Source organism: Poecilia reticulata, chromosome 22 (assembly GCF_904066995.2).
Source record: "Poecilia reticulata chromosome 22, P_reticulata-male-v2, whole genome shotgun sequence".
Lineage (NCBI taxonomy): Eukaryota > Metazoa > Chordata > Actinopteri > Cyprinodontiformes > Poeciliidae > Poecilia > Poecilia reticulata.
In genome coordinates this window covers 27,063,849-27,078,701 of record NC_088851.1, presented here as the reverse complement: position 1 = coordinate 27,078,701, position 14,853 = coordinate 27,063,849, and the positions used below count along the sequence as shown (strand labels likewise).

General features: G+C 40.4%; 1 long non-coding RNA gene across 4 annotated transcripts in view; it reads right to left on the bottom strand.

Annotated features, from left to right (window-relative positions):
• The window catches only part of LOC103459967 (uncharacterized), a 67,677-nt gene that overhangs the window by 27,459 nt on the left and 25,365 nt on the right, over nt 1-14,853 (bottom strand). Inside the window, exons 1-2 of one of the 4 annotated variants that reach the window (XR_014085909.1) lie at nt 3,444-5,936; nt 2,998-3,051 (exon numbers count right to left, since the gene is read on the bottom strand). The exons of the other annotated variants lie outside the window; for them this stretch is intronic. This is a non-coding gene — a long non-coding RNA (uncharacterized LOC103459967). Of the gene's footprint in view, nt 1-2,997; nt 3,052-3,443; nt 5,937-14,853 lie in introns of those variants that run through there. 4 annotated transcript variants of the gene reach the window in all.

Genomic DNA, 14,853 nt, shown 5'->3' with positions numbered 1-14,853 from the left:
AGTCACCAAAAGTGAAGGAAACACCAATAATCATGAGACATGAACTGGAATCAAAAGAACAAGATCCTGGATACAAGTCGCAGACTTCCGCTTCCTTCGTAGGATGGGTGGACCGTAACCCTAAGACAAAGGGTGAGAAGCTATATCATCTGGGGGTACTCAAGGGGAAGGAATAACAATGTCTCCTTTGAGCTTTCCTTTGATGGTTTTTGAGGCACATCACACTGGAAGGATACCTCAGGAAGACCCAGAACTCCCTGGAGGTACTCTATATGCCATCTGACCTGGGAACACCTTGGATCCCAAAAGTAAAAACTGATCAGTCTTTGCAGTAAGGTTTAATCAGTTTAATCAGTCTTTATATCTAAAGCAGATATATTGTATATTTTAAACAATTGTTTCCAAAGATAATTGATTCCTAAACATAAACATTCAGATACAAAGGCTTAGGAACAATGAGCCACATGGTGAACAATCTAAAGTGAATTTAACCAAAACCACCAGCAGTAGGGCTCTCTTTTGACCTGCACTTCCAGTTGCGTAGCATCAACATCTGACGATATTGCGCTCCAAACCAATAGATGGCAACACATGTAATTCACTTTTTATTTTAAAAGTTCGCACTACAGTTGGATAGAAAAATAGCTAGTGTTTGATGGCACAATTGCTGAAAGGATGTTCTCTCCACTACCACACACTATCATGTTTCAGCATCATCTGTTGAGGAAAAATGACTATTTTTAGTGTTTAAACCTTTTAGAACGAATTTCTTAAGTTTGAACAGGTTTGTGTTAGTGATTTAAACCCAAAGAACTATTGCTGGGTTAAGCATTTAAAGTACAAAGGAGAATAGAGATCTGCAGGAGAGCTTCGGCTCAGACCCCTGGGGTCTTATCATTAAAGACAGCAGGTCATAAATTAACATATACAGGAAGGTGGAGGACAGTATCACTTGAATTACTCTGAGAAAGGGAACTTTGGACGGCTCACATAACCAGGATGAGAAGTCTTCCAAAACTAACATCTGACATGGTGAAAAAAACTGAATATAACATAAAATGTTTTAAATCACTAACATTTAATTTGTAAGACATTTTTCTTAGTTATTAATAATATATTTTGACTGAAAATTCTATATCTGTTTAGAATTAATTTAGTCAATGATGAATGTATTGAAATTGTATTATTTCTGACTATAATGGAATCAAATGAAAATGTTTGTTTAGTATTAGAAAATACTTAGGTTATGGTGAATGAATGTCTTAATTATTTGTTTCTAATTCCTAATTAGAACAGGAATTGTACTTCATTATTTCTGTTGATATTATATTTATTGCTTTTGGTTTGATATCAGGACTAAACTTGGAGATGCTGAGTGCAGAAGAACAAATTGGGTTTTGGAGAACTTTCATTGAATAAAAGTACAGTATTAAAGGTTGTTCCTGGCAGAGCAGAAGAGAAACCAGAATTTCACAGCTACCTGTGAGGTTCCTGCATCTGTTTCTCTTGGCCCAGATGGCTGTAGAGCCGGATAGTGTTAAGAAAAATAAATTAAAAATAAGTTAGTTTTAGAATTTATCATGACTTGATTGAAATACCATAATTATAGTTTTAAAATTTATAATATATTCTGACCTATTGATGTATATTTTACTGTAGTTAAAGCAGATTGTTTGCCAAGATCTCTGATCTGCTCTTTGTCTGTCTGGGAAACAATCAGTAGGAAGTTCTAGCTTTTCACACTGATCTGTGAAAGACATAAACCACCATGAATTCAGAGAGTCTGCTTCTACCTTATTTAACAAAAGGTGTTTGATCTTGTGAACAAATTGCGGGACTTTTTCTAAATTCAAAAAGGGCCAGAGATGCCTTACAATTGGTCAAGTAGAGATACGCCTTATTTGAATACATTAAAGAGGAAAACACACCTACAGGTATAAAAGTTTGTGCACAAGGGAAACAATTTAGAAAAAAGCTGATTTATTTTACTTCTGCACCAGCTCTTTCTCCAAGGACGTCCTTGATATTTCTTTGTCTTCTTGTCTCAGGTAACAATGTTTGTATCTGTGTTTCTTCAGTTTCCTGTACTATCTTATACTTTCTTCTGATTGGATTAAATTCTGTAATTCTGTGACATCAACACGCATTGTTGTGTTTTTGTCCCCACACATATCCACGCGAGAGAACCCGGGATCAAAAGAAGAATCAGAGCCAGAGTTTTGCTAAATTTAATTGTAATATAAAAATTCTTCCTTAACACATCATAGTTGATGATGCTAATCTAAGAAAAGGTGAAGATCTTTTCCTATATCTTCAACTTTCTAGGAAAGATGAAACTGCAGGTTTTCTGTTACTTGACTAATTATAATCGATATTCTGATTTCCAGGATTCTGGAACTTGCAAGTCAGACAAAGTGAATGTTTAGCAGCTCCACTCAGACTCCACAAATAACGGCTGGCTTTTCCACCCTGGCCGTGCACCCTCCCACTCACGAACACGGAGTAAACCAACAGTGAAGTTAACATGGCAACCTTGTCAATACAGGCAAAGAAAATGGACATTTAATTGTAGGGCAATCAAGCCTGAGAGCTTAATGGGACCTTTATAGCATTCAGCTGCTCCACCATCCTCCCTCCTTTCTTCCCCATCCCATGTTTTTCTTTTTTCTCTTCCTTTTTTATTAAACAGCTAAAAAGACATCTGCACTGCTCTTTTCCACCACGTTTCCATTTCATCCGCTCCTCAAACTGAAATGACTAAACATCAGGCATCTATTTCCCATTAAAAGCAATTGTTTCTTAGTTGCTTGTAGTTCCTTGGTTTTCGAGGAACTACAGACAAACCGGGCCATCGGGCCCAGATGATCTTGTCAGTACGTCTGACTCGTTTCTCGGACCCTGCCCTTATTTTATCAGGGACATTCGTTGCGCTACAGGATATGGTTTGTAACACAGAATTTACATGGAAAATGCTTCTAAACAAACAAGAGTCCTTACTATTCTCCTGGCACCCTCCTGGCTTCCCCATGGTCGCCCCAGCTCTCAGTTTGTCTTCAAAATCAAAGGAGAGGAGAAAGAAGACAGATTTCTGCTTCTATGTTTTTACATTTACTACCAGAACCAGACTATTTTTATTCTCTTCTGTTATTGTACAATATATGTCATTCAAAAGAACATAATCAGAGCTTCTTTGTTGACCTCAAAAGCATGAAAATATTTCATTGGTAAACATCTAATTCCTAAATAATTGTAGCATTTAAGACATCAGAATGAAGCACCATGGCATTCATTACAGAAACTGATCTAACGCAGCTGACATACACACAATCAGTACAATACAGACTGTGGTGATAAGCATGAATCTAGTTAGTGCACTTAAAACAATTTATGCACAGTAATTGTTCAGACAAAACCACTCACTGCATTGACATTTTTATAATTACCTTTCTGTTATGTTGCTCTTTTCTCAGGCACACTGCCTTCAGGGACTGAAGGGTTTTTCACAGTATGAAGGTTTTTCTTGGCTGCTGCTGCTGCAGTGAGGTGTAGGAAAACAAAACAGCAAGTTTTCAGTCTGGAGCCGAGATGCCTTTCAATTGAGGAAAGTTTATGTTCAACAAGCTAAGACCTACTGCTTTGGTTTGTGAAAGCAGAACATGTAAAGATTCTATAAATATCCGTGTACGTGATTAAGAAAGGTAATAGACCCTTCTAACTCACTACTTGTTTGGATTTACTTGGTTTCTTTCTGTCTCCATGAAGCTATCTGCCAATAGCTCCACTTCACCTGCAGGTTTTGGACAGCCCTCGACATCGCCACCATGATGTTTAAAAGAAACCATTTCAGTTTTACATCCGTCCATGCATGCATCCATCTTTCCATCCATTCATCTATTAACTCATTTGGCCAAACATCCATCTATCAACCCATCCATTTATCCATCTGTCCAACCATCTTTGAAGAGTTCTGTGGGGCTGCTGTCTATGACCAGGGGTCCTCCCAGCATGGGTCTACAGACCATCTTAAGACAAGTTATATATTCATAATTTAAGTAATTAATATTTCTCACACAGATTTTATGTTCAAAGTCAAATTCCTACATGAAACATACAACCCTTCATTACAATCTAGGTGACACCTAGAGTTGTACATTAGCTTGTTCAACCTGTCCCACCCACAGCCATAGTAAACACACAGCAGGACTGACGACCATTGTGCTGCAGTCCTGACTTTGACACAAGGACATGGCAGGCACATTTTTCACAGATGCAGCATTTTTCTGCTTCATTGATCCTTTCACACTTAATAACATCAAGAAACCTCCACAAAAATGAGAACAGTTTTATACCATCCATCTGAAAGTAAAGTCAGATTCTGGATTTTAAGAATCTAACAAAAATCATTGTTCATTATCATCAAATGTATGTTTTTAAACATGTTTTATCAACTACTTTGCACATTAATGCCTTCGTTTTATATTGGTTCTCATTGTCGTAGACTAAACTCAAATAATTTTGTTTTCCACCTCATGGCGTCCATCCCTTGTCACAACTGTCTAGTGAACTTTTTTCCCCCTTTTCCAAAATTGTGTGACTGGTTTGAATTTCATGGTTGTGTTTATTAAAACAGTGCTAATCAACTTCTCTGAACTGCTGTTTAGACTATGTGTTTAAGTTTGGATCGTCAGGTAGCAGAAATTGTCAGAAAACTGCTTTTTCGGTCAGAGAGAAGATTTTGAGGAGCAATCATGTAGAAAGCCTTAAGGATGTTAAACTCCCCCTACTCAGTTTTGGTCCAGTGCAGAAGGGCCACTCGCCCTCGATTTTATTTTTTTTCAATAATGTGAAAAATAAAATCAGATTTTCCAGCCCATTAATTATTTTGTCCTCTTTCAAACTTGTAAAAGTTGTTCCTCTGCCTTGATCGCTGTTTATTATGCTGCTGTAAATCACACACTATCCATCTCCAAAACAAATACCCACCCTTCTCAATACTCACATACTGATAATACACTCCCCCTTTTCTAATACAAACTCACACCCTATTTATCAACCCTCATACACATACACGCATACATCTCCCCCATCTTTAGTTGCACAAACTGAGGACTTATTTGCCTCAGTTTCCATTTTGATAATGCATATTGAACATTCCTTTTAACTTATTTTACAGTGTACTTTTATGAATCCTTTACATGCTCCCTTTAATTGCCTTTTGGGGATAAAGGTCTTTAGTTTAATTCTGATAAAAGGGCAGTGTGATTCTGGATAATCAAGAAAATGTTGGGATGATAACTTGTATAACGCTGACCACAATACCGTAGGGTAGATAAGGAAGAGGTTTCTGGCATGGCCAGTAGTAACATGAAAAATGGGTTTTAAACCATCAGTGTGTGCAAATCTAACATTGCTTCCTAAAACGGCAAGTCAAGTACAGACATAACATTCTTCCTTCACCTGGGAGGCCTTCCTGGAGGTTTCCTTATTTAGTTGTATGTTAAAGAACCACATTCAGCAGCCATGACTGCCAGCATGCATTCTCTGTGTGGAATAATCTTTACTCCCACTTCTTTATTGTACTCTCCGAGTGGTCCACTGGATCACCACAGTTCTTCATTCAGTTGGAGATCTGCTTGGATCATTGTCCTGTAATTAGAGCTCTGAACGACCTTTAGGTAATTTATCCCCACATCCATAAAAACACAACTGTGGGCATCCAATATCCTGGCTGATTGTACTGCTCTGCTTCTTGTATATTGCAGACATGGTAATTTCTAGTATTTGCATTTATTCAGTTTTTGTATTTTTTAAATCATTTTTGTGCTATTTGGACAAAATTTAACAAAGTAATCTTGAATATTGAACCTTGAAGACCAGCACAGGTGAGGAACTGTTTACTAAAGCTATGGTTAAAGTCTAGCAAGTTGTTCAAGTTGTTCTAATTTTGACTACCTTTATGTGTTACCCAATACCATACCTGAAGTATGGTATCGTTTAACACCTACTTATGTGCAGTAGATATCTATAGGGTGCCATTTGTAAAATTACACAGTCAAAAATTAACAGCATTAAATAGGATTATTTAGGCGGAGTTCTGCCCAAGGCTGGAAGTTGGAAATGTCTTAATTTAGTCTAAAAACTTCTATAGCACAGGTGTCAAACTCAAGGCCCGGGGGCCAAATATGGCCCGCCGTAGCTTTTTATGTGGCCCTCTGGGCTCCAAATTACACCAGTAAGTCCTTCCAGTTTTTCACAAATCTGCACAAATCACACAATATCAACAAATTTCGACATCCTTTCCTGATTTTACTGCTAATTTTCTCAAAATTGGTCAAAAACATTGGATCCGTAACTGATGCAGCGAGTGATAGAGTTACATTTGACATCATACATTAGCGTGAATATTGTAAAAAAAAAATTTTTTACAAATATTTCTTAATATTCACCACAAAATGTCATTTTGATTGCAAAAATAAACAGTAAAATAATCACAAATCCTGGAGGAACAGCTATTTATTGATATTTAACCAGTTTTACTGGTTTTATCAATAGATTCTGGCTCAACCGGCCCTTTAAGAACATTCAGATTTTTGATTCGGCCAAAAATTTAAAATGAGTTTGACACCACTGTTCTATAGTATTGATTTATTTGTATTTTATTTGCAGTTGAAGTTAGGAATACTTGTTTGCAGAGAGAAAGCCTGCCTGTTAATGTATAAACTTCACCTCCTGTGTCGTCAATCTTTTCTTGCACCTCCGAAAACAATGACTTTAAGTTCAATCTGTGTTGTTTGGTGTTATGTTTTGTTAGTTTGAGATTGTTTTCCAAATGTGTTTCTTCCAGTAAAGCCATGTCCCGATAGTTTTTGTTTACATAGTAATGGTTGCTAACATGACTGTTTCTTAACTACAGCTAAGGTTAATTCTATTCTGACACTAGAAGTTTTTAAAGCTGATGCATATTTTATTTTTCTGTTTCATTCAACCTTTCATTGAGCTTCCACACCATTGTAGAAAATTGTAAGAAGACATAATAAAGGAGCAAGACGCTCAGCTTCCTGGCTCATGAGAATTGAGTTTGACTTTTATTACTCTGTGTATGTTAATGTAGATTATTTAACATGTAGTGATAACAGTACAGGCTGTTATAAGATTAAAAAAACTGGAAGTTCATTTTTCAAAGTCATATTTTCACCAAGTTAATCATTTATAAATGCCACAATTACCAACTAAATATTTAGTTAGCAAGCAAATATTTAGTGTCAAACTAAATATTTAGCTGACGAATTGTTTCGCTTGCTAAATGCCTATTTAGTTTGAAACTGTAAAATTATAACCAAACAAATAATAAAGAAAATGTGACTGAAGAATAGACACCTATATTTCTCCTATGACAGACAAAATAACATAAATTATTGCTGTTCATTTTTGTCTAACTTTAAAAAACGACACCTCATAGATAGCTATAGTCCAAGAGTCATTGTTAAATGAGCATCACAGATTTACTTCCACGAAAATGTCCATCAGTTCTGCTTTGATTGTTCAAAATGAATGAAGTTTCGAAAGATTCCTCCAAGTAATCTAATTCTCCAAGGGGAAGGTGGGGAGTAAAGCCAAGAACGTGAAGAATTGTCTCTGCTTGCATTAGTCACTGCCAAATCTCACAAATAGGCATGTTTTAAATGTTGCATTAATAACTTGGTTATCTTGTGAAGCTCTAAGGACAATGTCCTAATGTCAAGCCTGTGACGAGTTCACCAAGCAGAAGTCTAGGTAAAGAATCACTGCACACTAAACATGAACTGTGTGCATTTTCACTTACTGTTCCTTTACGTTTTCCTGTCAACCATCTGGAAATAGAAGAGCACATTAACCACAAAAAAATGATCCCTTTGTTTCTGAAGAGAAGAGAATGAGTTCAGGTTGGTGCTTGAAGGACAGGAGGCTTCCCATTTTCTGCACCTGGTCAGTGTGCAAAAGCCCCCCTGAGGGGATTGAGGTCTAAATATAATTTGCGACAGCCTTCCTTCTTAGGACCAGCCTTCCTTAAAGCAGCCCTTCATTGTCACCCCTGTCCTTGTCTAGCCAGCAACTCTGCTGTGCCCTTCCCCATAGCTGTACATTAGATTTTGTCCAAGTCTCATGGTGCAAGGAAGCTTGGTGGAAAAATCTGATTTATCCTGAATTAAATGGCTATAATTGGGGGAATATTTCAAGATTATGTGTAATGTTTTATCCTGTGTTGTTTTACTGTCTTTTAAACTGTTAAGCATTGTAAATTAGCAAAGGCCTCATAGATGTTATAGTATTCGGTATTTATATACCTAATATATACACTAATGTTCTATAGAAATATTTAACTCAAATACATTAATAAAAGACCTTATTTAATAAACTTACTGAATTTAAGAGACTTTGAATAACAATATTTATAGAGACCTAAAAAGAATAAAAACAAAGATAGGAGACAGAAAAAGAAAGACAAAGACAAAAATAGACAGCATGGAAATAAAAAGAAGGAAAAAATGTGAAATTTTTTTATTAAAGCAAGGCAGGGTGGTGCCTGAGAGATATTGAAATTAGATTTAAAATCAATTTCGAGAATCTAAAAGCAAACGAGACGGGTATCATCTACTGTGGGAAATTTGTAGCATTTTATAGTCTTGACCCCTTGGATTCATAAAACAGTTCTTATGATAGTTCTATTAAACTATGCAAACAAATTTTCTGAATTTCTTTCATTTCAGTCTCTGTAGGCTGATTTTGAGATATAAGGGGAATCTGTTCCCTCAAAATGAACCCACTTGTACATTTTGTCTGCATATGTCAATCCAACAAGTCCAAAATTAGCTTTATGTTCTCCAGGGAAGGTTTGTTGCAGCCTTTCCTGCAGTATGAAAGCACCAGCTTTCCCCCACTCACTTTGTGATGCCAGTCTAACCACTTGCCAATTTCAGAGCTTAAGAAACAAAACGTCCAAGACTCATGACGAGAAACATATGAAACCAAACGGTTTTACAGCATTTTAAGTCCTGCAGGGATTCACATGGGATTTCCCGGAACTCTTTATGCAAATCTTCCTCCATCTTTCAGCACAAAATATTACTTTGGTCCTGGTGTATGTTTTATGCACATACATTTGCTAAGGGTTTCAGTTTGGGACATAATTCAGCCTAAATTTTCCAAGAAGAGTAATTATAGAAGATAAAGACTTCAGCAAGTGAAGAGCTCTGTCAACAGATGGGAGGTTAATATTTCAGTTTGCTCAACAAATCAATGGTAGACAGAAGTCCTGGCTCATGTGGTAATGACTGGATATGAATTCAGTCATGGATCGACTTATACAGAGCTCTAATGTTCCCTTAGTAAACAAATGCTTTTATTTAAATTTTCATTTGAGAATTTTCATCCAATGCAAGCAACCTCAACAATAATATAGCATCAGTTCAGTTATTTTAGTTAGGTTAGCATTTAAAAGAGATACATGCTTGAAATCAGTCTTCAGTTACAGCAAGTCTGGATGCTTAATTCCAATTAGTTTTTTTATTGTTCATACTACTAATTAACTGCTAACACAACCAGACTTCTGTGTGAATAGTTTTTAAGCACAAATCCACATGTGCAGAAGTAGAATGTACATGTCAGACAGCAACACAGTTTACACAAGTAATGGATGTTATTCATTCACACTAGTCACAAAATATGAATGTCTTTCATAATTTCATAATTATAACTTTCAGGTATTTAAGTTTGGATTTACTATGTCTGGCTTTTTGTGTCACATCTCACATCAATGATGTAAAAGTCATTTAAAAATGCAACAACTATTCAGATTGCAGACGATTTTTAAACAATGGGATATGATTTATCTCCAAATATGGAAGAGGCAAACATCTCGATTTTGTGGTGGTGAAAACATTGGAAATGGGCTGTTCAGGCTGCCATGAAAAAAGTCGGACTTGACTCACATTCCCCTGCTGTGTGAATGTAACTGCTGCAAACCAGAGAAAAGCATGCATCCACCGTCACTATAGACAATCTTACTACATTAGATCATTCACAAGCATAAGTCTGACATAAAGCCCTATCAAAAACATATTTTAATAATAATAGTCTCAACATTTTTGTGAAATGTGAGATCAGTATCACTTAAATCCAATGTTTTCCACCAGTTTTGGGGAAAACTAGTAATCTCACAATTAAGAATTAGCTAAAAAAAAAAAAAAGATTTGTTGATTTTTGCGTGAACGTCCACAATTGCGGACTGTTTATGGTCATGTTACTGATTAATTTTTTTTTAATTTCTTGTATCTATTTTGGTTATTTTAAAGACAAGAACATTCTATACACCACTCTGCAGAAAGCGCATTGTTAATACATAATGCCTTCCAGACATGAAATGATTGTGTAATTCTAACAGAATGCTTTAGAAATCTGCAGTTCTTTGTATGGGTAATAAAATATTCATGGAAGTACCAGTAGAGAAAGAAAAAAGTATTTAACTTACACCTAAAGCTTTCATTTAAAGGGTGCACATATTTTCAGTTAGTTTTGGTGTGGTAAATACCTGATCACAAAGCCAAACCATTTGGTACTGGTAATCAGGGGTGGGAAGTAACGAAGTACTTGTACTTCATTACTGTACTTTAAGTACAATTTTTGTGTATCTGTACTTTGCTTAAGTAGATTTAATAATGGATACTTTCTACTTTTACTCCACCACATTTTACAGTAAGTATCTGTACTTTCTACTTCACTACATTTCTACAAACTGTCGCGTTACTCGTTACATCCAAGTTGCATTGCTCTTTTTTTCCGTTAAAATGTGAAGTTCAAGGACTTACGGTGGCGCTGTAAAATCCAAGCAGTAATGTAGCGGTTCTCAACGTGGGTGGTACCGCCCCCCGGGGGCGTTCAGAGGACGGCATGGGGCACTGGGATTCCTTTGGGGGGCATTTGGTCGAAGGTAAACTTTACACCTTAAATCCACAACAATACCAGTTTAAACTTTGAACAACTTGGTAAAACTGTATTGTGTAACATTAAGTCATGCTTGGCTGCAACTGTATCGATGGCAGCTCTTCTATTCAGTGTTTGTAGCTTCTTGACGCAGCTCCGCTCCACATCAGTTCAGCATTACACTGGCTGATAACGCAGCTGTGATTTAGTTTGTCTGGTATTTTTGTACATATGCTTTGGCAGTTCTGTGATCATGTAAAGCAGCAACTTATATTAAAAAGTGTTTTATTTCTGTTTGAAATCTGCCCGTTTCCATGGAAGGACAACAGAAAATTGCTCTTATAGACATGCAATTACTAAAATGACGATACCCACACTTTATATCCCTCTGAAAATACAACCCATTTAAATAAATAAATCCCTTTATGGGTGATACCACGATAGAGCGTTCATTTTATAGCGTTAACACCGGTGCTGCAAGTGGTTCGGTATGAAATAGGGGTGATAGAACACAGCATTTTAAATTTCAATAATCAGAATACAGAAATTGTTTCTGTTGTTTTAAAATGTTTGTCAGTCTGCCTTTTTCCCATTGATACTTTTCACAGAGCCACAAGGAAGCACTTATGCCACACAGTGAGCTTTGGTGATTTGAACGACGAGTTGGGGGCTCGACCCGTGACTGGGGTTGTGAGTCTGGCCACAAGGCGTGATGGATCGGTGCTGCCGTATGTCTGCGAGTGTGATCCAGCCTGAAAAAACCTGTTGGAGCGCAGGTCAGGTGTGGGTGGTGTTTGGGTCGGTGGGGGAGGTATAGGCCAGCCATAAGGGTCCCTACAGGGGTGCTCCCGGATGTCTGCGAGCCCTCCTAGCAAGTAATGTAGACATCAAGGATCATCCAGGTCTGGACATCCGCAATCATGGGGTGCTGCTTCCAAATGGCTGCCTTTCCAGGGGCAGGAGACATAAGGAGACTTCCAGGGGCTCCGCCAAATGTCTGAGCTTCGGCCCAGGTTCTGTTGCCACAATTCCGGGTACGGGACCTCCGCGAGATCCCCCTGGCTCCGGAGGACCAAGCTGTAATCTAGACGAGGTGATATTTTTCATGATCTAGGGTTGCGGGGATAGTGTTGAGGTTCTCCGCTTGAAGCGGAGAACCGGGTCGCCATAAGAACCGGGTCGCCATAAGGCGTGATGGGTCGGTACTGCCGTATGTCTGCGAGTGTGATCCAGCCTGAAAAAACGTGTGGGAGCGCAGGTCGGGTGGCGTTTGGGCCGGTTCACGGGAAGCAAGGGGGAGTGCGTTTGCCATATGGAACCCTTTGGTTAAGGAGCTATAGTCAAGACCTAACGGAGCCGAAGGGGATGCTGCTGGAAGTCGCATGTCTTTCTCGAGGAAAGGTCAAGCACCAGAAGTCACAGGTGGGCTCCCGCGGGTCAGAAGGGGTGCCAGCGTGGGTCCAGCCGCCCGACCGTTCAGCCATTTGGCGGAACGGGACTTGTGGCATTTCCACAAAGTCCCCTGCCATAAGGAGACTTCCAAGGGCTCCGCCAAAAGTCTGAGGCTCTTCCCGAGTCCGGGTGCCCGTACCCCGGGCTTGGGTTTCAGCCATTTGCTGGAACAGTCCGGCCATTTTACAGAACAGGACTTGTGCCATTTCCACAAAGTCCCCTGCCGTAAGATGTCCAGGGGCTCCGCCAAATTTCTGAGCTTCTGCCTGGGTCTGGGTGCCCCTTCCCCAGGCAAAAAAGCTGCATAACTCTCCCCTCTCCTGGTTCTCCAGGACCAGGGCCGGTCCAGTGGAGGTCCACGGACCGGTCCTGGTTCCAGAGAACCAGGCAGGGGTATTTTTGACAACTTGTTGTGGGGCTGAGGATGTCCAAATCCTGGGGACGGTCCAGCCATTTGCTGGAACGGTCCAGCCATTTGGCGAAACGGACTCATGCCGTATCCACAAAGTCCCCGGACATAAAGCCTTTTTGCCGTTTTCCTGAACAGCAAAGGCCAAATTGAAAAGGATATCCAGACACCTAGAAACTTCCCTATGTCCCAAGTGCCTTCTTATGTCTGTTGTCAGCCAAAAAGATAGAAAAGGCTTAAGCAGCTTGTGAGAATTGTACCCCAGTCGCTGGGGGGGGGCACCACAGTAGATTGACCACAAAACTACTTGAGTCCTTTGCTCATAGTGCTTATGACCTCATAGCAAATAAGATGTCCAGGGGCTCCACCAAATATCTGAGCTTCTACCTGGGTCCGGGTGCCCCTACCCTGGGCTTGGGATCCAGCCATTTGCTGAAATGGTTCAGCCATTTGGCAGAACGGGATTTGTGCCATTTCCACAAAGTCCCCTGACATAAGGAGATGTCCAAGGCTCCGCCAAATGTCTGAGCTTCTACCCAGTTTCTGTTGCCCCAACCCCAGGCAAAGAAGCTCCATAACTCCCCCCGGTTCTCTAGGACCGGGGCCAGTCCAGTGGAGGTCCGGGGACCAGTCCCAGAGAACCAGGCAGGGGTATTTTTGACAGCTTGTTGCAGGGCTGAGGGTGTCCAAATCCCGGGGAGGGTCCAGCCATTTGCAGGAAAGGTCCAGCCAATTGGTGGAACGGGGACTCGTCTTGCGATGATATGCAATCTCTCTCCAACCCGGGTCCATTTTCCAGCACAGTCCTGCAGTGGGCTAGCTAGCCTCGCTAGCTCTTTTATACAATGTGGAAAAAAGAATTGGCTGAAGCAGTGGCTTGATTAGTCTTGTGAAATACAGCAAGGCAATCTGACCAGTCATGGGTGGACTGCATGACCACCTGCTGAAGCAGAGGTGCCAGTTGTCCTTTTGTTGTACACATGGATCCCTGTAGTTTAGCGGCTTTCATTGCGAGCTCTTCGCCAACGCCGCCCTGGGATTCGAACCCCTACAATCACGTGGCAGCCATCTATTGCAAGTGGGGCACCTTAAACTGCTCCACCGCTGAAGCCATGTGGGTTATCTTTGCTCTCAGGGCTTATGACCTCCTAGCAAGTAATGTAGATATTGAGGACCATCCAGATCCAGACATCCGGAATCAAATGGCATTCAAATTCCAAATGGCTGCCTTACCAGGGGCACGAGACATAAGGAGACATCCTGGGGCTCCGCTGAATGTCCGAGCCCCAACCGGGGTTCTGGTTCCCCGATCCGGGCGTGGGTTCCTGCCATAAGCTGGAGCGCCCCAACAATTTGGCGGAAAAGGACTTGACCTAGGGTTATTGGGGCAGGGTTGGGTTATCGGTCCCCGGAGCCGTGCGGTTCGGAGCACAGGTTAGGCGGGGTCCCGGTAACGGAACCCGGGGCAGGGAAGCTCCATAAGACACACCTTATGTGTCATCTTAAAATGTCAAAAGTGGCTCCATCAGCGGTTGCTCAATTGGTCTTATGACGCTCGACGCCGGAATCCCCGAACAGTTATGGGCGACTTGCATCCGGCACCAGCTGAAGCGGAGCTGGAGCTTCTCAGTGTGGTAGACAACTACAAACTGGACCCCTGTGGATTAGAGTAGTTTGAGTGGTTAGTCAATTCCACCCTGGTATTTGAACCCAATCACGTGGCTGCAATCCACCGGAATCCCCGAACAGTTATTGGGTGCATTGCACACGGAGCACCAGCTGAAGCTGAGGTATCTGAGGTGCTTTTTGCGGCACATGCGAAGAGCAGAAGTACCAACGCTGCTTTTCGCGGTACACGACCACATTGGACGCTGTTATTCAGCAGAGGATGGGGAGTGATTCACCGACGCCGCCCCGGTATTTGAACCCAAACATGTTGCAGCAATCCACTGCAAGCGGGGCACCTTCGACCACGTGGCTGCAATCCTCTGCGAACCTGGCACCTTAAACGACAAGACTGCTCGAGCCATGTG